Source organism: Trachurus trachurus (assembly GCF_905171665.1).
Source record: "Trachurus trachurus genome assembly, chromosome: 1".
NCBI classification, from domain to species: domain Eukaryota; kingdom Metazoa; phylum Chordata; class Actinopteri; order Carangiformes; family Carangidae; genus Trachurus; species Trachurus trachurus.
The window spans coordinates 2,317,973-2,341,438 of record NC_139891.1 but is presented as its reverse complement, the minus strand read 5'-3'; the positions used below and the strand labels follow the sequence as shown (position 1 = coordinate 2,341,438).

Sequence of the window (23,466 nt, the reverse complement as noted above, 5' to 3'; positions counted from 1 at the left end):
GGTACTGCAGAGGGCAAGACAACCTCCCACCAGGACGGCTCGTCTTCCATCTTCACAGCTCTACTTGGCAGAACCTGATGTGAAAAAGTCTGACTGAACACGTCCAAGGCTCAAGGCGTCTTTATTATCCCCGTGTTATTTGGTGTACAGTCAGCAGCAATATGTAACATGTACACATCACAAAAACAAATACATAAGGAAACATAAAGATACACAGCCGCGAGTCCCATTTGTGGTCAGGAGGAGTGGGAAAAGAGAAAAATTTGAGACAATTTCAGACAACTTCTCCCACTTTAGCTGATGATATCATCAAACTTGAATGACCAAATCAGATCATACATACAGAATAATACTGAAGGCAGGCATGAGAACACGTAAGCCAAAAAAACCCAATAATTTGAGCAGATCTCTGTATTTCTAAAATAATAATTATTTCAATGGAATGTCTGAGAGAAAGTAAATGCGGTTGATGAGCAGGTAACTGCGATACCAGCTGTCATTCATTGGCTGTGCCCAGAGTATTAAAAAGTAGTATGGGAGGCAGGGCTTTCTGCTATCGGGCCCCACTTCTCTGGAATCAACTTCCAATTCAAATTCGTGGGGCAGATACTCTCTCTATTTTTAAAAATCGACTTAAAACATTCCTTTTTAATAGAGCATATAATTAGGGATCTGACTATGGTATCTTTTATCTTTTTATTTTTTCCTCAAATTGATTTGTTTTTAACTTGGCCTAATTTTATTCGTATGATTGTTTTTGTTTTATCACTGCTACTGTTTTATTGTCACTGTGTATTTTTACTGCCTGATTGTTGATTAATATTGTTTTTAATTGTTTGATTTGTTTAAAGCACCTTGAGATGCATTTCATGTATGAAAGGTGCTATATAAATAAAATTATTATTATTATTATTGGACTGGAGGTGAGCGCTATGGATAGCGCTAAGATCCAAGAATTCTGGAAGAGAGTCAAGGAAGAAACTGACAAGATCCTACAAGTGAATTCCCCATTGGACCCATCGATATTCCTGCTGGGAGATATACCTCAGGAAACATACAGATCAGATCAAAGATACATGTTACGGATACTTTTACTGATTGCTAAGAAAATGATAACTGTTAACTGGAAAGATCCAAAACCACCAACCATACAGTAAATCAGTGGGTACAGAGACTGAAAAGGGTCTACACAATGGAGCGAATGACTGCAAGTCTACAACTGAAAATGGACACTTTTGAACAAAGGTGGAACCGTATTACTCTCTATTTGGAGGACTAATGGAGGAATATGGGTTATTATAAGACTGTCATACATCTCTAAGATTGATACTGCTGTTATTCCCTTTGGTGCAAATATCTATTCTTCGTGCGAATTCTCTTTATGGTATTTTTACTGCATTTTATTTACCTGTATTTCAATTCATTTGGTCCTATGTCAGTGAATGACGCTTAAAACACACTGCTACAGTAGCTGGAGTGACTCAGACATGAGGAAATGCAGATAATTTTTGCCACGGTAGGTATAACTAGAAAATTTCCTCTCGGGAAATTTTGAATGGGCCACGGGAGCTACTGCGGGTTGTGCCATCTCTGTCAACATGGGAATCAAACCCACGATCTTAAGGTCAAGACAGAGCTGATCAGACAGACACATGATCATCTTTCTATAAGCACTGATATGGAGGAGCTGTAACCACATTAGGTTACCTGTGTGTGTGTGTGTGTGTGTGTGTGTGTGTGTGTGTGTGTGTGTGTGTGTGTGTGTGTGTGTGTGTGTGTGTGTGTGTGTGTGTGTGTGACTGTAATCACATGAAGCTGGCTCTAGAGTCTGTGTGTGTGTGTAGTTAGTTAGTAGCTGCATCCTGTGTCAGTCTGATTTAGCTGTGTCTGTGTTTATAAACATTTAAACGAGCGCCAGGTGGATTGTTTATGAAGTTAACGAGCTCTGGCCTGAGGATCAAAGAGGTTACCACGGCGATAGGGGCCCCCGCAGGCTGAGACAGACAGAAACGTGGAGAAAAAGAGCCATTTTCTGCCTCTGCACCGGCCTCACAATTAGGCTTAGCATGACAAAACGGTAACTCCTATCAGAACAAAACACAGATCAACGTTGCTCTAAGGACTTACTGAAAGATTTGGTACGATTTGGTGTTTCTACAGTAAATATTTTGACGACGCTGGCAGTTTTAAAACATCAGGCCGTTCTGCTTCTCTCAGAAAATATTTGTATTGGAGTCAATGAGGAGCAGAGACAGACGTGGCCGCACTTAGAGGCTCAGAGTTTAAATTCTGTAAGTCTCTCTGATATTTTGAGCAGATGATGAGTGACAGGACAAGTTTGTCTTACAAATTCTGAAAAAATTATGTGTGTAGAGTGTAAATTGTGGCCGGGCCGAGTGTGGAAAGAGAAAAAATCTGGAGTTTTTCTGGCATCTCTCCCACTCTAACCGATGATGTCACGCACTCTGACACGAACATTCCGTCCAATACACACCCATTATAATCTCATAATTTCTCCAAAAATGATCATGGTCATTGAACAGGGATTGATCAAAAACTATATGACCTATCAAAACGTGGAGTAATACGCCAATACACAAGACTTGTGTCTACTGTTTAAAGTTTAAATGGAGTCTCTAGGTGAAAGTATGCCTGAGCAGTAGACGTTTGTTAAACTCCAATGATTGGTCTTTTTCGGTCTTTTTTTTCCGCCCGTCCCATTGACTTACATGCAAAAATTTTACGTCGCGAAAAATTCGTACACTGTTGAGAAAAGTAATAGCACACCGATCCTGATCAGGACACGCGTTTTGATATATAATATGTCCTGGTCCCTGCAGCTATTTCATAGCTGTTGGGACCAGTGCCCGGTGCGATTGCCCGTGGCCCTAACTAACTCATTCATGTGAATTGCTCCAAATCAGCCTTTAGTTCATCCAACAGCTCCAAAATGACCTGGATGATAGATGACATGAATTATGATTTCCTTTGTCACCCCATGTAAACATGAGTGAGAAAACGTATTTCCTATGTATGTGCCTATCTCCTTCTCACTGCAGTAACAGCAGCCACTGTGCAGTCTATGTGTTTCAAAAGTAACTACTACCACTACCACCATTCAAAACAGGTTTGTTACTGATCCCAAAATGATAGACAGACCAAAGACTGTATTAAAGTTTCTTACACAGTTATTGTCATGTTCATCTCTCTCTAAGCACTGACACCAAGCAGCTGTCAACTGTGTGTGTTTGTGTGCGCGTGCGTACGTGCGTATGTGCGTGTGTGTGAGCCTCAGCTGCAAGTAAACAAAGACACATCTGAGTGTAAACCGCTCCTTCACAGAGAAGCCCCTCATACTGCAGGACAGAGACACACTGTTCCTGAGGTAAACACGCATACATGTCCATATGTGTCCATAAAACACACGATTCTCCAGCTCAGACACAGCAATAGACTGAGCCCCACCCCCCTCATACACACAGTTTTCATTGTGTTTTATATAATGATCATAAAACAAAGCTCAACAGCAGGACTCCATTACGCCCTGTGCTATTTTGGTTTTAAAGCCCAAACTGATGGTGAGACCCTAATTTTCTCCCAGTGGGTGTCAGACGGCTGTGAGGCTGTGTTGTCCTACATCAGAGCTGATGAATAGGTTCAGTGTTGGATGGACCTGGAGGTGGAATATTTTAGGGTTTTAATGACATTATTCAACCATTCTTATGTTTAATGTTCCGTAAAAATCCATTAAAGCAGAAGTAAGCGGAATGTTTGTGTTAATATAAGTCTTAAATAGTTCTATCTTCCAACAGCGATCACTTATATAGAGTGTTTGGTCTGAAACACGGGTCTGTCAGTCACTCTGCTCTGCTGTAAGCCGAGGAGAAAAACTTCCTTGTATCCTACAACCTTTATCCAATGAGGAGAGAGAACGGCATAAAGGGGCGGTCCTCTCTGTGTGTGCAGCCAAGGGATGCGCGTGAATGTGGTAGAGTTGCACGATACCCACGGTAGCCACGGTACCCCGCGGTGCCAAAACGTAACGGTTCCTACTATACTAGAAATTCTACACGACGGTACTACCGTGGATTACTACCGGTGCCAGTTTCCGCTATAGCGGCCGCCCCTCCTCTCCTCCCGGCTTCTCACTGCATGCTAGTGATGTGTCGGTCGCGAACGATCCGGCTCTAAGAGCCGGCTCTTTGAAGTGAACGACGGGAGCCGGCTCCTCATTGGGAGCCGTTTTAGTTTTTTTTTTCTCCTCTGCTTGTTGTAGTGAAAGCCACAGATCGACGGGGGAAGGGGGAAGGGGGTAAAAACGAACTAATCAACCAGCGCATCCAGCACGAGCCATGTGGCAGCACCTCTCTCTCTCTAGCTGGTGCGGGCACTCACGCAGGCACAGGTAGGGTAGTGACAGTAATAAACAAATGCGCTAAATCGCACTAATGCGTTCAAATTGCTATCCTCCCCCCATCTGACAGTCTGACCGTCCAACGGAGGGGGGGCATTTGGGCATTTAAATAAGCAGTAAGCAGTTCAAAGGCAGAGTGTAGATTGTGCAAGGTGGAAATCTCATATGGAGCAGGCTCCACAAACAACCTGCACAGGCACATCTGTATGCAGGATGTACAGCATTGACAATTTTGATTGATTATTTTGATTTAGATTTTTTTTTTTTTGACATGAGAAGTTTTCATCCATAAGTGCAAAAGAAACGTTAGTCTGGAGCCCTGGACTTTGTTTTTTATAGGCCTACTTTATAATTTATTTTTGTAACACTCTATTCAAGGTTGAGTGTGTTCAGTAAATAAAGGCATACATGAAAATATTTGATATAATGTTTGTTTTTTTACATTAGTAATTAATTTTACACATAGTTTTGCATTATTTTGGTGATAAGCAACATAAAATCTGAGGAGCCACTTGGGAGCCGAAAGTGTAAAGTGTGCTTTTCAGAAACCTTTTATTCTCTCCTCGTAGTACAGACAACAACTGTGTTGAAACCCCAACGTAAACTCCCGCTTCAAGTTCCCCTTCCTCCTCACGTCTCACGTAACTACTCTGCGTAGTACGTCTGACGTAGTCCGCCTATGACATCTCCCCCTTTTGGATATTGCAACAATCCCTAAACTATAACACTTATTATTTAGTGCAAATAACAACAACATCTGTTTAAAGCCAAATAACAGCAGTGCCCACTAGTGGCTAAAGTGTGAACGTGCACCCAAAACTTAAGTGTATTAGCGTTTACCAATAATGTATAACAAATATGTATAACATTGTCATTTACCATTAAACACTATGTATAACATTGTCATTTCTTTTCTTCTCATTTCCTTTTTTTTTTTTTTTTAGGTCAATGAACAGTTCAAACAATATTTCTCTCACTCTCACAGGTCAAGTCTACAGACAGGTTTGACAGGTCTACCGGACCTGGTTTGGGGAAGTCCATCAGTGTTCACTGTTGGACCCGGGGGTCTTGTTGTTGGGCTTGCCTGAGTGTCTGGTGGGCCCTTTTCAGGGCTCGTGTTGGCTGTCGCCGTGGCCCCCTCAACCGGCACAGCTTGAAGGTGGCGACGGTTTCGCCTGTACAGAGCTCCTTGCTCTGTCTCGATGATGTAAGATCTCTGTGTGGTGCTCTCACCTGCCACCACAGCAGGTGTGGTCCAGGTCTTTTGGTTGTCCAGTCTGGTGAGAACATGGTCTCCTTGCCGTAGTGGTGTGAGCTGCCTCACACCATGGCGCTTGTTGAAATAGAACGCCTGTTTGCTTTTCTCCACAGCATCACGAGCTCTGACGTGCTCTCTGTTCGGCCACTTTGGATGTAAGTTCTTTTCCAGGGTGGGCAGCGTCGTCCTGATCTTCCTACCCATCAGGAGCTCAGAAGGGCTGACACCTGTGCTGCTGTGTGGAGAGGATCTGTAAACCATGAGAGCAAGCAGGGGATCAGGTTGTTTCAGAATCCTCTTGGCCGTTTGGACTGCACGTTCTGCATGGCCATTCCCCTGTGGGTTATGGGGGCTAGAGGTTGTGTGTATAAAGTCCATCTTACGAGCAAAGTCTCTGAAGCTGTCACTACTGAACTGTGGCCCATTGTCACTGACTACCTCTTCAGCTATCCCGTGTCTAGCAAATGTGGCCTTCAGTTTCAAAACTATCTGTGTAGTTGTTGTGGTTGGCATGTGGAGTATCTCTAAGTATCTAGAGTAGTAGTCTGCTATAACCAGATAGTTCTCTCTCTCATGTTCACATAGATCTATGCCAATTTTCTTCCACGGCCTATCTGGAAGAGGCGTTGACAGGAGAGGTTCTCTGTTTTGTGCTCTCCTCTGCTCACGACAGTACATACAGTTCTCTACCTTAGCTGTAATCTGAGACGCCATGCCAGGCCACCATACTGAAGCGTTGGCTCTGTCTCTGCATTTGTTAACTCCTAGATGGCCCTCATGTATACGATCTAGCATCTCTGACCTCATTGTTCCAGGTATCACTATCCTGCACCCCCTGGTTACCAGCCCATCACTAACAGACAGTTCATCCCTAACAGGAAAGTACTCCCTAACGCTGGTGTGTGTTTGCACTATGTGTTCAGGCCACCCCCCCTGTATGTACCTGATCACGTCTTGCAGTTGCTCATCTGCCGCTGTCTCTGTCCGAATGCAGTCCATTTTCTTGGGTGATGCAGGAACGCTGCTCAACACCGCTGCAACGTAGCACTCCACATCCGTGTGACTGGCTGGACTGTGCTCTGTGTCCCTCTGCGGGCTCCTGGACAGCAGGTCTGCCACGACCAGGGTTTTCCCTGGAGCATACTCAGCCTCTGGGTTGAACCTCATCAACCGCATCAGAAGCCTCTGACAGCGGAGAGGCACATTGTCAAGGTCCTTGAAGTTCATTAGAGGGATGAGTGGTTTGTGATCGGTGATTAGTTTGAAGGATGGCAAGCCATAGAGATACATTTGAAACCTCTCACATGTCCACACGCTCGCTAGGCACTCCTTTTCTATTTGAGCGTACCTCATTTCAGCCTCAGTCAGTCGTCTCGAACAGTACGCCACCGGTCTCCAGTCATCACCGTGGAGCTGCAACAGGACCCCCCCTATCCCGTAGCTGCTTGCGTCCGCCGAGACTGCTGTCCTCTTGTTTACATCATAGTACACCAAGGTAGGTGATGTTGTGAGGAGTTCTTTGATCCTCTCAAAGGCTGTCTGCTGTGCGGGGCCCCACATCCACAATGACTGTGATTTTAACAGTTCATATAGGGGCTGGGCCACTGTGGATAGGTCTGGGATATATTTACCTAGGTAAGTTATCATGCCTAGCGCCCTCCGTAGCTCTTGGATGTTGTGTGGTGGATCGAGTTTGTTGATAGCGGACACCTTGTCCGGGTCGGGCCGCACGCCGTCTCTGTTGATGACCTGACCAAGGAAGTGCAGCTCCCCTTGTCTCAGCACACATTTATCTGTGTTCAGCTTCAGGCCTGCAGCCTCCAGCCGCTCCATGACCTTCTGCAGCCGCACGTCGTGTTCTGTCATGTTTCTGCCGTGGACTATTATGTCGTCCATGTAGACGGCCACACCCTGCAGACCCTCCAGGGTCTCAACCATCTTTCTTTGAAAGATCTCTGGAGCACTGCTAATCCCAAAAGGGAGGCGTTTAAAGCAGTATCGTCCATATGGTGTAATGAATGTGGTTAACCTCTGGCTGTCTTTGTCCAGGGGGATCTGCCAGAACCCTGAAGCGGCGTCCAGCGATGAGAAGACTGTAGAGCCGTTGAGCTGAGACGTCATTTCTTCCGACGTCGGTAAGATGAACCGCTCCCTTTTCACAGCTTTATTAAGCTTCTTCAGGTCGACACAGATGCGTGCTTGTCCAGACTTTTTTGGGACGGGCACCATCGGGGCACACCACTCTGTTGGGTCAGTCACAGCTTCGATGATGTCGTTGGCCTCCATCCGGGCCAACTCCTCTTTTACTGCCCCCAGGAGGGGAATGGGCACTCTGCGCGCAGTGCAGACTGCGTACGGCTGTGCATTGTCCTGTAGCACTATCTTCACAGGCTGTGTTTTCAGCAGGCCAAACTCCTGTTCACTGCTGTGAACCTCATGCACTCGCTTCACTAGCCCCATAGCTAAAGCTGCTGGCCTACTAAGTAGGTTGTTCACGTTCTGCCCTCTAATAACATAGAGTCTGATTGTGTAAGTTCTACCCTTGTAGCTAGTCTGGGTGATAAACTGTCCTAAACAGTTCAGTCCTCCACCTGGACCACTCAGTATCTTCTTTGGCCTCTGTAGGACTCTTCTCTTTTGTAGTGCTTTGTACATTGTTTCACTTATGACACTACAATCAGCCCCTGTGTCAATTTTAAACTCGACTGTTGCACCCTCAATGTTTAATGTGACTATCCACTCATCATCATCATTGTTGCTAGTTGTACTGTTAACTGAGCCCATATAATAAAAATCCTCTTCTTGTCCCCCATCCTCAATCACTTCACTCACTTGTCTGCTTTGACACACTCTTTCCCAGTGTCCTCCTTTTCCACATTTGTTGCAGGTAGACCTTCTTGCGGGGCAATCCTCCTCCCGTCTGTGTGGTGTTTTCCCGCACCGTCGGCACCTTCTGCGCTCGCTGTAGCTGTCACGTTGCTCTCTCTGTGGGCGCTGCCATTTCGGTCTGGTACCGCTACTGTCCCGTTGATGCGCCACCTCCTGTATTGAGGCAGCCTGCTCTCCTCCTTGCTGACTGACTTGGGCTTTTATCTCTTCTGACTGTCGTACCTCCCGTACAGCCATCTCCAGAGTGAGATTGGGGACCATCTGCAGCCTCTGAGACAGATCTTTGTCCATAATGCCCACCACGATCCGGTCTCTGATGTTCTCCTCACGGTTGATTCCAAACACGCAGTTCTCTGACAGCTCATAGAGCGCACGAATAAATGTCTCTGCACGCTCTCCCGGCCGCTGCATTCTCTGATTGAAGCACGCCCGTTCATGAATAACGTTGCGTCTCGGTATGAAGTATGCCTCAAACTTCGCTAAAACAGTATCATAGTCCGACTCGTCTTCTCCTTCGTTATAGGTAAAAGAGCCGAAAATGCTCTCTGCTTCTTTTCCGAGCGCATACACTAACGTGCTAACCTGAACTGGGCCGTCCTCTTTGTCCAGCTTTGTAGCCGTCCTGTACCGTGCAAATCGCTTTTTCCATTCCGTCCACTCGCCGGGTCTTTCAAAACAGAAACTTTCAGGAGGCTGGAACTTTGCCATTTCGCCGCTTCTGACACCATGTAAAGTGTGCTTTTCAGAAACCTTTTATTCTCTCCTCGTAGTACAGACAACAACTGTGTTGAAACCCCAACGTAAACTCCCGCTTCAAGTTCCCCTTCCTCCTCACGTCTCACGTAACTACTCTGCGTAGTACGTCTGACGTAGTCCGCCTATGACAGAAAGAGCCGGCTCTTTTTAGTGAGCCGAGCCGAAAGAACTGGCTCTCCAAAAAGAGCCGGAATTCCCATCACTACTGCATGCTACTCCCTTGTAAACAAAACCCACATGCACCCACTGCAACCTAACTACACAGCTGCTGAATGATTGGCTGTTTGCCTGTTACTGGTGATGTCCGGGGATATGATAGGCTGTTTCCGCACGCTGGGTCCGCCCGTCTGTTATCTGATTGGCTGTTCGGACTCCAAGAAGACAGCTGAGACAGCTCCGCTTCCATAGAAATTTGCTTCAAAACAAACAACGAGCTAAAGTTCTGTCTCGCCCAGACGCGCACACGGCACGAGTCAACACACTCACCACGGCAGAAGCACCGGGCGCGAGCGGCGGGTCTGCTGCGGCGTCGTCGTCAGTGGCACATAATTCATTTAGCTCTGTTTATTTTCTCATTGGCTAATATCAGGCTATATGCTCCGTGTACAGGCTGAGGAATAAAGAGTTAAAGGATGTCCAAGTATAAAGCACCTAGAAAATGCATTAAAATATAGTTTTCACAGGGAATCAGTTCCTGTTCATTGTATCTTGTCCTCTATGGTTTATTATGAAGAAGCATTATTGTCAAATAGATTTTTTTTAAAGACAGTGGATTTGTTTTTATCCTAAGTTGATTATTTATATTTGTTAAACATAAATGAATGTGCAAGAGACTGAATGGTTATTTATTTTCAACCATATAAATTCAAATTTCATGTATTAGTTTTTTATTGCTTATTTAAAAATATTTGTTTCAATCTAATTCCTACTTCACCAGTATTATGTTTATCATGCACCAAACAACATTATAAGTAATTAATAAGTATTTATAACTTGTACAAATACATGGCAGTTCATAAAAATAATAATTATAAAAAAAGGTTGCAGTATCGTGATATTACCCGGAACCGTGATACTTTGTCTGGTATAGTACCGTGGTTACTCATTTTGGTATCGTGACAACTCTAGAATGTGGTGACATAGGGACGAGGGCGGGGACTGCTAACTCCATCGACTGACAAGAAGTTAGCCAAAACCACCGGATCGCTTACTTCCACTTTAAAACTGTTGGTGATCTTTTGGTAAATGTTTAATATTAATATAGTTTCATAATATTCTACTCTTTAAAGGTATACACTGCAAAAACTCAAAATCTTACCAAGAATATCTGTCTTATTTCTAGTCAAAACAAATCTCATTATACTTAAAATAAAGTAACTTGTTTTTAGACACTTTTTACTTCTTTCAAGCAGATTTTCACTTCAAATAATCTGATAGTGGGGCAAGTTTTTCTTTCTTATTACAAGCACAAAAAACCTGCCCTCACTGGCAGATTTTTCTACTTATTTCAAGTAAAAATTTGTTTGAGACAAGTGAAAATGATCTAAAACAAGTTTATTTTTAGGTGATGAGTCATATTTTAAGTGGAAAGAGTTTAGTTTTGACTAGAAATTAGACAGTTTGACAAGAAATAAGACAAAAATTATTGGAAAGATTTTGAGTTTTTGCAGTGTAGGGTTGGAGATCCTGGAAAAACGGTTAGAGCAGGCCACATTTTGGAAATACACAAGTCAAAAGTCCAAGCCTCTTTCATCAGACTGTTTTCTGAAGCCACGCCTCCAGAGCACACGAACACGCAACGCTTGTTCAGGGATGGGTTCACACCAATGTATGTTAGTGTGGTAGAGCGGTGCGTGCAGAGGAGGGACGGAGGGAGAGACGGCAGCTTGATTGACACATCATGATCCAATTGACTTTAACGTCGCATTCAAGATGATTGGATGGTGTTTTTACAGGGTTGTCTGTCCCACAGGTGACTGACTTTTTTAATTTTTGTGAAAAAAGCATTAAATTAAAGCGATCTGGTCGTTTTGGCTAACTTTCTGTCAGCCGATGGAGTTAGCAGTCCCCGCCCTCGTCCCTACGTCACCACATTCACGTGCATCCCTTGGCTGCACACACAGAGAGGATCGCCCCTTTATGCCGTTCTCTCTCCTCATTGGATAAAGGTTGTAGGATACAAGGAAAGTTTTCTCCTCGGCTTACAGCAGAGCAGAGTGACTGACAGACCCGTGTTTCAGACCAAACACTCTATAGAAGTGATTGCTGTCGGAAGATAGAACTATTAAAGACTTATATTAACACAAATATTACGCTTAGCTACTTCTGCTTTAATTGGTTGCATGTGTGAAGAGGATTTCAAACAATTTTGTAAAATATGCTACAGAATAGGATCTCCAACCCTACCTTTAAATACCTAGTTTGTAAACAGAACTGATGAGTCAACTATAAGTTAATTCATTATTTACCGCTTTATGGAGCGGTAATAAGGATTTACTATTACCCAAAAAAAGCCTTGGATTGGAGTTTATTCTCTTATTCTTCCTTTAACCCTCTTTTATGTATTCATTTGATTGATTGGTTCATGTTGAGTTTTTTTTTTTTTTTTTTTTATAATTTTTGAAATATATAGGTAATAGAGCTGCAGTCACTCACTTCACATCAAACTGGTTTGTTCGGTGTTTCTACCAGTTCTGGTCCCCTGGTCTGTTTGTTTTGGACAGAGGGAGACCACTGCCAATCAGTATGATTTACAACTAAACCATTCGTTTCAAAGGTTTCCAGGCTTCAAGCAGACCTGACCTACAGTGGCAGCAGAAACAACATAGATGGGGTTAGGAAGGGGTAGGTCATGCAGAGAGAGATGTAGGAGGAGGAGATGAAGCAAAGCAGCCAGCTGGAAGAGAAGCAACAGGTGAGATTGACAACAAACACACAGATACAGTAGTTTACATTTTTCAGTTGTAATTCATTCAGTCATATTTTCAAGAAGTGCATGGTGATGGGTGTGAATGTGGGTCCCCTGTCCAAAATGCTTCATGGCTGACCTGCAGTCACAAACAGACCGGACAAAGGCCAGAGGTCAAATTATAGAATTTTCATTTGAACAGAAGGTAAATATTTGGATTGATGTTTTAAATGTTTAAATTAAATTCTTTATTATTTATTCTTTTTTTTTAATCCTACAAGTCTCTGTGCCCTGCTTAGTAAAACACATCCAACACACGTACTGTATCTGCTGTGTGTGTTGGTTGTGAGTAGTGTTGCAGAGCTCCATGCTGCTGGAGAGGGGGCTGCACACAGCTGCATAAACCCACCACAGATAACAACTCCCACACGTGGACTGTGTTACCGCCATGAGGCAAACCAGATGAGGGTGTGAGTGTTTTTTGTTTGTGTGTTCACAGGAAACAGTGTTCAACATGGAAAGAATGTGTTTCATTTGAAATCCATGCTGCTAGATTAACTATTTACTTAAAAAAAAAAAAGTTAAAGCGTCAGCTAGAATGATCATAAACTACTGGTTTATTTTTGAACATAATTTTCAGACTAAACATCCAAAAGGGGACGAAAGCCTCTCTCATACCCCCAAATGCACCCTGTGACAATGTGTACGGGCTCACAGCGTTAAATTCATGGTGATGGCTGTTTTAAAGGAGACATATTATGTCCCTTTCCCACAAATTAAAATAGTTCCCAGGTGTCTTAAAGACATGTCTGTGACATGCTTCAGTCAAAATCCCCCAAGGATCAAACATCACAGCTCTTTTCATCCTCTCTAAACAGCCCTGTTCAGAACGGCTGCTTTCAAAGCCTGTCCCTTTAAATGCAAATGAACCACTGCTTGCCCCGCCCCTTCTACTGGTACCAGGTAGGGGTGGGGTTATGCAAACTAGTTACATCACTGGAAGACAAATGAGGGAATAGCTCGTAAAAGCCGCCTGCACATTAAAGATTGTTTTGTCAATTCTCACATTTTGGGGGCCAGAAGCTAAACGCCCAAATATATGCTAAGAGCCTTCAAAAAGTAATATTTCCATAATGTCCCCTTTAAAGATTAAGTGTAATGGTTGGGGTTAGAATTAGGGGAAAGGTTGACATTAGATATTAAGTCGTGCTGGTTTATGTCAGGGTAAGCAGCTATGGTGCCGTTATGTAAATGCTCGGTCCCCACAAAGATAGCTGTACAAACATGTGAGTGTGAGAGTAGCCACAGAGCAGAACTGGGTCAGTGGTTCTTGGTGAGTTCAGCTGAACCGACTGACTGGACCATGTTGTGTTAATTAGAGAGGGCAGTCTTTGTCTTTTTTTTATATCACACAGGAATCCAATAACTCACAGGGTTTTTTTTGTTGTTTTTTTTAAACCTAAAGACAAAAGTAGGGGATTGGCTGCTTTCAGTTTTCCCATGAAATGTTTACGGACGTTCTGTCACTCAAACACCAACACGACCAACAGCCTGACCTCTAATCACAGCTTTAGGAGTCTCACAAATAGCAACATGCAGAAGCAGGCGAATCAAGCTTCACATATAATAAGAGAGCCTCCGGATTGAATCATGGTCTGAAAGTGTGTCAGACACCAGCAACGCCCAGACACAAGTTTCCACACTGAAGGTCAGCTGAGAAAAGGCCTGGGTGGTTTTCTCTGGGATACTCCCCTTTGAATGAATCCCAGGAACACTGGATTGAAACCATGGGTCGGGGTCGGGGCTTTAAAAAAGAAGAGCTGGATGTAGGGGCAGATAGAGTGGGAACTTCCAGACGAGGAGAAAATGCTGTAATCATGATGATTACAGTAGCACTTGTTATGGTTGAGTCAGGACGGCGCTATGGAGGATAGGCGAAGGGTAAACACACAGCGGAAAGAGGATTTAAATTCCTGCAGTTCAAGTCTGATTGGATTACCAAGGCATAGTGGGCAAATATCCTGATACACCAGACCCTTAGAGGCCCCATACTGGCTGTATGGAGCTGACTGTGGCAGAACATCCAGTAGCTGGTTACCTGAGCTCCGCATGAAGGCTGGGGATGGGGATACAGCTAACCTGACTCCATGGTTACAGCTAGCCTTGTTTGGGACTTCAGTTGTTTAGATGGGTTTTATCTGGAGCTGAATTATCCACAGATGTATAATCTGCTCCTTCAAACAGACCACCTGAATGGTCTCTCGACACCATTGTAAATGAGGACCTTCCTCAATGGTCTTTGAGAATAAATAAAGGTTATAATAGGTAAAACGTGAATGAATAAAACAGTTTAATAGCTGTGGAAATGCAGGTAGCTGAGGCTGCTGGCCTTTGTTTGAACTGATGATTCAACAGTAGCTGAATGATCTTCTGCATAAAATAACAGAGGATCAAAATCACTAAAACAAAAAAGTTTCATGTTAAAAAATCAATGGTAAAAGCTCTTTGGAGAATACAAGACTCTGTGGAAGCAGCATGGGAGCTGAGCTAACATTTTACTCAGCTTTTAGGGCCTGAGTGCACCAGAGGGTATAATTCTTTCTTGAAAACTCACAAAACAATGTCACAGAGGTCTCCACATGGGCAGTGCTAAGATAATCTTGAAAAAAAGTTATATATATAAAATCAGTTTGGATGCTTCTGGCAGGCGACCAATCATTGGTCTTTTCAGGGAGAGTGCATTCTTGCCTGCTCTACAAATGCAGATGTGTGTGGACATCTAACTGATCCATCAATAACATCCATGTAATATTTCCCAGATAAAAAGAACTTGCTGTATTTTTCTTGGACAGATAACAGACTGCTAGGGATGTAACTATTAACGGTATTACGATCAATCTTGGTAAATCTTTTACACGGTAGCAAAACCGTCTGTGTGTAAATGAATTGCATTATCTCGGTGGGTAATTACTGGGATAGCCTAGGCCTACAGTATATAATAAAAGCCTCACCCAAGTCTCCCGATGCAGGCAGAAATCTAGATTGAAAGCACGGCGGGAAAGAAAAAAGAAAAATCAAGTATATGGGCTTTTTTTTGGGATTGGACAATGTCCACTGAGCAGAGCCCAATGTAAGGCAGCGTGACGTAATGTCAACATGTTCATTTAGTATGATCTCTAATGGAGATGAACACTTGAGAGAACGTACGGTGATTATGGTTATTGATAATGTCTGTATCTTCAGAAATTGCATTTTTTATGTTTTACTATGATGTTTTCAATTAGTTTCGCATAATCGCTATAGTCATAGGTTCGTTACGTTTATTTGTCGGCGTAAGCTATTTTTAGAATGGCGGGGCGGAGCAGCAGGCTGCTCAGAGCTACACTACGGAGGCTAAAGGAATTTCTTGGTTTCCCTCGTCAAACTCATCAAATACAAAATCCCAAAACTCCAAAACGCTCTGGTGGACAAGTTGTGACCTGCACATTCACCACGCTATGAGATAATGATGGAACGTTACGAAACGGAGCTGTTTTCGAGGTAAATACAGGGTAAATACAGAGTCTGCTTGCTGAAAAACTGTCCCTGAACGCAACGTGCATCAGTGGTTTTGCATGAATTTCCCTCTAAAACAACTCAGTCTCGTAACGTTCCGTTATTATCTCATAGCGTGGTGAATGTGCAGCTCACAACTTGTCCACCAGAGCGTTGTAGAGTTGTTGGATTGTGTATTTGATGAGTTTGATGAGGGAAACCAAGAAATTCCCTTAGCCTCCATAGCGTAGCCCTGAGCAGCCTGCCGCTCTGCTCCGCCGTTCTAAAAACAGCTTGCACCGACAATTAAAGGTAACGAACCTACTGCTATGACTATAGCAATTATGGCAATGGGCCAATTTGCCAAAATGTTGAACTATCCCTTTAAAGGTAGTTTAAGTGTTAATTTAAACTTGCACTGAAGGAACGTTTCCTAATAAAAAAGCTTTGTTGCACTTCAGAATGTTCCAACTACATTGATAACCGTGATCATTTGGTCACTGTAATCAAGATGCCAACTTTTCCACATCGTTACATCCCTACAGACTGCTAACTTAATTAATCTACTGTATAACCTCTAATTGTGATGTGTAGGTAGATTTACCTTGAAGAGGGTCAACAAGAGCCACGGTTTGTTTTTAGCCCAGGGCCTCCTGGCTGCTCATTTCACCCTAGCCTGCTATTTAAACTGAATCCTGGAGTGTGGCAGAGGCAGAGGAAACCATATTTTCCAGACACACTATAGTTGGGCAGGAATACATTTTAGATGACAACATGACTCTCTCACATCTTCCTGAATCTGAATTCATGCATGCAGCTGATATTCATTTCATTAATAGAAACAGCAGAGCTGCAGTCTGAGGTTTCTGCAGCTAAACTGGGTGTTTCATTTCATGCTTTGCTGCAGGATTACAGCAGACAGTGTTTCTCCTGTGAAAGCATTCAGTGTTAACATCCCCCACAGGGATCGTTTACTCTCACACACCGGTAACTCGAGTTGCGGCTCCCCTGTCCAGCAAAGATGACATCACCTTTCATAAACCTGTGGAGCTCTGTTCTGCACTGAAGCTGCAGAGAGATCCGGTACAACGGGACCTTAAAGTCTGAGCTCAAAGCATTCCCAGACATATAATGTCAAAAGTTGGAAACTTCTTTCTCAGACAATCAAATGAAAAGCACCTGAAGGACGGCAGACAGAAACACAGACTGGAACTTTAAGGTCACACTGCAGACACAGAAATCCAGGCTTCATAGCTCTAATCAGGCACTGACAAGCTGCGAGTTATTTTTCTCTAAAATACCTTTCTACTGATTCATTTCCCCGCAGCAGTAAGTAACCAGGGCTGTTTCAGCCAAAACTCTTGAATTTGCAGTGAAGCTAATCTCTTAAACAGGTTACAGAGAAGCCTCAATAAGAAACAGGCTCATTTATTATACTGATTAACATCAGATAACTGCTGATGCAGAAATAAACTGAGAAGACCACACAGAGTGGAGCTGTTGGAGCCAGGGAGTGTGTTGTGTTCAGTCAGGTTCAGACAGGTCTGAGATGTTTGGCTAAATTGTAGAAACTGTAACATGTAACTGTGACACTTCGTGTTGTTTTCAACTCAAATTTATTTTCAAATGAAAACTCAGACCTGTGGAATAAAAGAGTAAAGGCGTGTATGAATATGACTGCAGAGGGACTACGTTCAATAATGTCAGCTGTCATCATTTAAGACGGTCGGAAGAATTTCTTCATCAATATCATTCCGATACAAAAAATAAATGACTGAATCCTTCTCAGCGTTAACACACTGGAATTTATTCTCCACTTCATGATCATCAACAACTCATCCAACCTCAACAACCATACAGGTTCTTTAAACCCAAAATGCACAAGATTTGCTGCGAGATGTTCTTCTGTGTTTACAGCATACATCCAATGGTTTACAACGACAAACGAACAACAAATTTCACAGCAAATCTCATGCGTACAAACATCAACAGAGCCACTGGGAGCTACAGTACTGCTACAACAAGGCTAAAAACAGAGATCAAATCATTTTTTTCGGAACAACTTTTTCATGTGGCGGCTTCAGGACACTTGGGTCAGTACAGACGAGCAGTATGGAGGTATCTGGATGTTTCATAGTGTGTTTTTTGGACGATTCAAAAGTGAACTCTATCTACCGCCATTATATGAAAATCCATTGCCAGTCGGACCCCCCTGGAACTCCAAAAACATTTTGATAACTCCAAAAGTTCTCCAAACCCTTCCTTGGCATGACGGTGAGTAGATGATTGGTGAATTATCGATTTTGGGTGAAGTATCCCTTTAAAATAAGTTCATCCTCAACATGTCTAAGATCATTACTGCAGGTAATGCAATATTCTGCAGCTTTATTGCTTTTAATGTTTCAGTCTCCCACTGTATGCTAAATGTTGCTAGCTTCAGGATCTATCTATCTATCTATCTATCTATCTATCTATCTATCTATCTATCTATCTATCTATCTATCTATCTATCTATCTATCTATCTATCTATGTGATACTTCTAAATGGGGCCATAAACCTGTCATCCGATTTTAAACACTCAAGTAAATCTTAGTTTTACAGTGTATATTGTTTTTGTTCAGTTATTGTATGACATATACTCCTAGGCTCATAGGATGGAATGTCAGCGCTTATCCCTAACCTTTAAGCGGGCAAGTCTAGTTTCTCTTGAGCCAACTTTGTTCTTAATTAACCCATGACCTGACAAATATTTCTTGTAAAGTCTGTGAACTGATAGAAAACTGTTCAAAAAAGCCCACAGATTGAAAATCATGTATCAAAGGGGGAAAAAATCCTTTTGAAGTCCCTGTAAAAATGTGTCTGAAGTGTAGCCTTGCACATGTATTTACTTTTACTAGAGGCTTTATATTATGAGTTAGTGCCTCAGGTATTTGGGCCAAATAAGTTGCTCAGTCTTACTTGACCTTACTGAACTGAAAGAACGCTGTTGTGATAGGATCCAGCCAAGACCATGCAGGCTCAAATGCTTGTGGAGGAGTAATGGAGCAGCCTGACGGTGGAAAACAGCACCAAAGAAGAGGAGTTCAGTCTCAGATGTAGTTTTCAACAACAGCAACACTCCCAGAGCTCTCAGCTGGAGATCAGACTGACACAGCAACAAAGTTTTTCACGAGTGTGTAACTATGTCAGAAGAGTTTGGACCCAGCTGTGTGGAGCAGCTCTAGTTCTATGTTACACAATAGAATAACTTTACACTGGAGTTTATTTGCACTTCTCTAACGGTCTCAGTTAAACAACAAACAGCCCTTCAGTCATACATGTCTCTCCTCACTCTGCAAACTCCAGACTCAGCTCGTCAACAACTGTTGGACACTCCCTATCATCACAGCTGGAGCAGCTGTTTACAGCCACACTGTGGTCCTGACTGCTGCTGCTGCTGCTGCAGGAAAACACTCTCTTACCTGAAAGTGTGTTCCCTCAGCGCCGCGGCTCCGCTCCGGGGTTAATCCTCTGGTTGTGCTCCATGGTGGAAACCTCACGGCTATTGCGGTGCGTTGTCGACGCTTTGTCTGCTTTTTTGTCTTCTTTTTTTTTCGGGTGACACCGAGGAGCCTCAATGTCCCCGTCCGCTGTGGATTACATGGTTTGACTGCAGCTCCGTGTGAGAGACCGAGTCTGGTCTGGACCACTGAGGGGGGAGAGCCACAGAGAGGAGGAGGAGGAGGAGAGGAGGAGAGGAGGAGGAGGTGCTGCGGTAACATGAAGCCTCTCCGATCAGCTGAGGAAGTGACGACGACTTCACCTTGACTTTTTTTTTTAATGTAAAGAAAAAAATATTGTTCTCGTTTGTTTTTAAAACAGTTTGATTATCAGCCTTCATCAGATACTGACTGTTATGTGGAGAACTGTACACTGCAAAAACTCAAAATCTTTCCAAGAATATTTGTCTTATTTCTTGTCAAAATGTCTCATTTCTGGTCGAAACTAATCTCTCTCCACTTAAAATAAGACTCATCACCTAAAAATCCACTTGTTTTTAGATCATTTTCACTTGTTTCAAACTAATTTTCACTTGAAATAAGTAGAAAAATCTGCCAGTGAAAGGAAGTTTTTTGTGCTTGTAATAAGGAAGAAAAACTTGCTCCACTATCAGATTATTTCAAGTGAAAATATGCTTGAAAGAAGTAAAACTGTCTAAAAACAAGCTACTTTTTAATGTGATGAGTCTTATTTTAAGTACAATGAGATTTGTTTTGACTAGAAATAAGATAAATATTCTTGGTAAGATTTTGAGTTTTTGCAGTGTACCAATACAGGAGAATAAACCATGATGAGTTAGAAAGGGGTGGGATTTGATTTTTTTTAAAGGTCCAGTGTGTAAAAATGAGGGGAAAACAGTGAGATTTAGCATTCCGATTCTATAATTTATTTATTAAATAATTATATTGTTTATTTATGAACATGAAACTCTTGAAAGGTGCTCAATGGTTGGCTGGATTTTCCATTCCGTACAAACATGGCAGCGCAAGATGGCCACACTCTCTAAAGCAAGACCCTTGCTATATAAAAGAAGAATTATACCAACCAAATACCTACCAAACTAATTTTATTTTATAGGGATTATACTCTAAATATATTCATGGGTATATTCAGATTTTGCCAATAAACCTTGACAAATATTATACACTGGACCTTTAAATTCTCTGCATTTTCTTCCTACTCCTTTTTCGAACTTGTGTAGGCTATATTGTGATTTGATGATACTTATATTTTTTTATTTTAGAAACATTCGAAATCAAATTCATTCATTCATTCAAAAAGCAAGAAGGTAATATTTGCAAACGTTTAAACACATTTCTATAAAATGTATACATTTTAAAATGGTCACTAAGAGGTATTAAGGGTTAGGGTTCCCGCGCTGCCCTGCGCACAGGAAATTATGCATTAACTCTGGAGGCAGAGGAGGCGCAGAGACATGGCCAACAATATAAAGAAACGCCCAGGGCACGACTCAGAAGTGGATTGTACTGCAAAGAGAAAGTCTGGTTATTTAATCAAATCAAATGTTATGAGAAGGGTGTGACCTAGATAATGTGTCATTGGTGCTATGAGTGTAATGTAATGTTGAACATACAGTGACCAATGTTGGCGGTGGCCAACATGCAGTGTCTTTGTATAGTAATGGAACAACTGGTGCGCCTGGTGTGACCTGAAGCTGTGTGGATGTGCAACAGTACGACTGACAGGTTGGACATCCATAACAAAACTTCCTGTTAGGACAAACCCCTGCACAGTGTGTGTGGATGAGCTTGGGTTTCTACGCCATGAAAGACCAGGAAAGACCGTGGCTGCATCTATACCGCAGGGTGGTGACAGGAGGCGTCTTATAAAGTGACACTAGGCTGGAATCTGTAGGCCTACATTTAAAAGCATAATGCCCGAGTAGTGTGGTGCTAAATACAACTGTTGGTGCTGTATGAAGAAATAAAAACAGGAGCACACCACCTGACCATCTGAAGCCCCTTCCTACAGTGACAACAAAGACCACTGTTGGTTAAAACATGCCTGCCCTCACTTTAATTCCACAGTGTAATTCCACAGTATATTTTAAAAGTATTAAATGGTATGGATGACACGGTGGTACGTTTAGCAATTTTGCTCCTCAGCAAGAAGGTTCTGCATGTGATGTGAGTTTGTATGCTCTCCCTGTGCCTGCATTAAGTTAACAAGTTAAACCAGTGTTTTTCAACCTTGGGGTTGGGACCCCATGTGGGGTCACGTGGAATTCAAATGGGGTCCCCTGAAATGTCTAGTCATTGATAAAAAAAAAATTACTGATAAAAATATATTTTAACTAATTATCACTATTATTAAAATTATGATTAAAAATACCACACACAATCTTAAACAACTGTATTCTATACTTTCACTCTTTTGAATATAAATTGAGCATCTTGATTGACAGCTGCGGGGTTGCCAGAAATTTCTGATGTCAAAATGGGGTCACCAGCCAAAAAAGGTTGGGAACCACTGCCTTAAACCAACAGTTGGCCCAAGACAAAAAGAACGTGCCATGGGACACCACAGAACACAGCGATAGCAATGACAACAAAAATGAAATAAAATAAAATGAAATAAAATAAATAAATTAAAATTAGTAAAAAAAAAAAAAAAAAAGAGTACATAACCTACAAAAATAAACACACATACACTGTGTCCTATGTTGTTTTGTTATCTCACCACTAAACGATAAAAAGCCTTTTCAGTCCCTTCAGAGTGAAGGAACCTGAGTTGAGTGTATACTGTCTTACTTTGCTGTTGGGTTAACTTGTTGTTAAAGCATATAATCTTCAGCACAGCTCATAGAGACATGGGACAACAACATGTGTGTAAATCAGTTTATTGCAAGAAGACCACTGGGAACAAAGCCAACATCTGTATCGCTCTCTGACTCTGAGCTCTCCCCAGAGGTCCTCGTCAACAAAAATGAGGATTTACAAACAATTCAAAAGACATGAGCATAAAATGACATTAATTAGCTGAAACCTAACTGCTGTAGGCCTACATTCTAAATACTGTATATATCTCAAATATAACTGCTCATCAGAAGTTGTTCAAACATCTGTGTTTATATTGGCGAATCCCTTTGATATGTACAGCATGATCAAGACAGTGCCTTTTTGATCTTGGAAATGCATTAAACTTACACACAAAATAAAATATAAAATAATCTGAATTATGATAGAGGCATGCAAACCAACCAGTATTTGTCTCTATGTAGCCTACCTGAAAGTATACCCCAACCACTTCCTACTGTGGGTTAACGTAACAGCCATCTCTGAAGGTGACACAGCTCTATAGCGCTCTCTTGTGGTTGCAGGAGAGGCACTGACACCTACAGAGGAGGCTTTAATTAATCAGCAATTCTATTAACATGAGAATCCTTCAAGGTAAAAATAAAATAAAAATACATATCTTCCACATTTTGTTTGAACACATGCTGAAACAGAGTGGCAATACTGTTGACAAAGGTGTTTTTTTTGGCTCAAATACAAGCAGGAGAACGGCCACAAGTGTTGGTTTTGAAGCCTCAAATACAAGAGTTCTAGCACTGTGTTCAAAGAGTCATGTGCTGTTAATAACCTTTTCTTTTTTTTTTTTTTTTACCTGAAAGTGAATCTTTTGCATCACCAATTTAACACACATTAGGACAAGTGATGAAGATTGCATTTTCAGCCCATCCCACTGCGACATGGTGTCTCCATGACGACTCAGTCTGGCCATGCGTCATCTTCAAAAACCGCTGTGTTTTGCACCAACATACAAATAAAATGTGGTAATATCTTTCCAAACTATACAAAAACGGATAAATTATAAAGTTCTAAGTTCTTAAATATAAACAACATCAAGTCAGTTTCCAGTACTTAGATTATATATTAGGTACAGTACATTGTACAGCTCCATCAACAAAGAGCAGAGAGCGTTCCGTTTAATACACTGTACATGACCCAAAGGCCTGAAACTGGAGGTTAGACATGATCCTTGAATAAATTAATTCATAAATAAATCATGATTATGTCTTTCCAGTAACAGTGGTATCCTTGGTTCCCCTCAAGATTGTGACATACACACACACAGACATACATACATACATACAGACAGACACACGCAGGCGCACACATGCACGCACACAGGCAGGCACACAC

The 23,466-nt window shown here is 42.3% G+C and overlaps 1 protein-coding gene across 2 annotated transcripts in view; it reads right to left on the bottom strand.

Moving 5' to 3' along the window:
* LOC310990808 (ras and Rab interactor 2-like) overlaps positions 1–19,471 on the bottom strand; it is a 51,067-nt gene extending 31,596 nt beyond the window's left edge. For both annotated transcript variants that reach the window (XM_083978330.1, XM_083978331.1), the window contains exon 1: positions 19,222–19,471. The gene's annotated coding sequence lies outside the window, so the exon portion shown is untranslated. The remainder of the gene's footprint in view (positions 1–19,221) is intronic.
* Between the last annotated feature and the right edge of the window lie 3,995 nt (positions 19,472–23,466).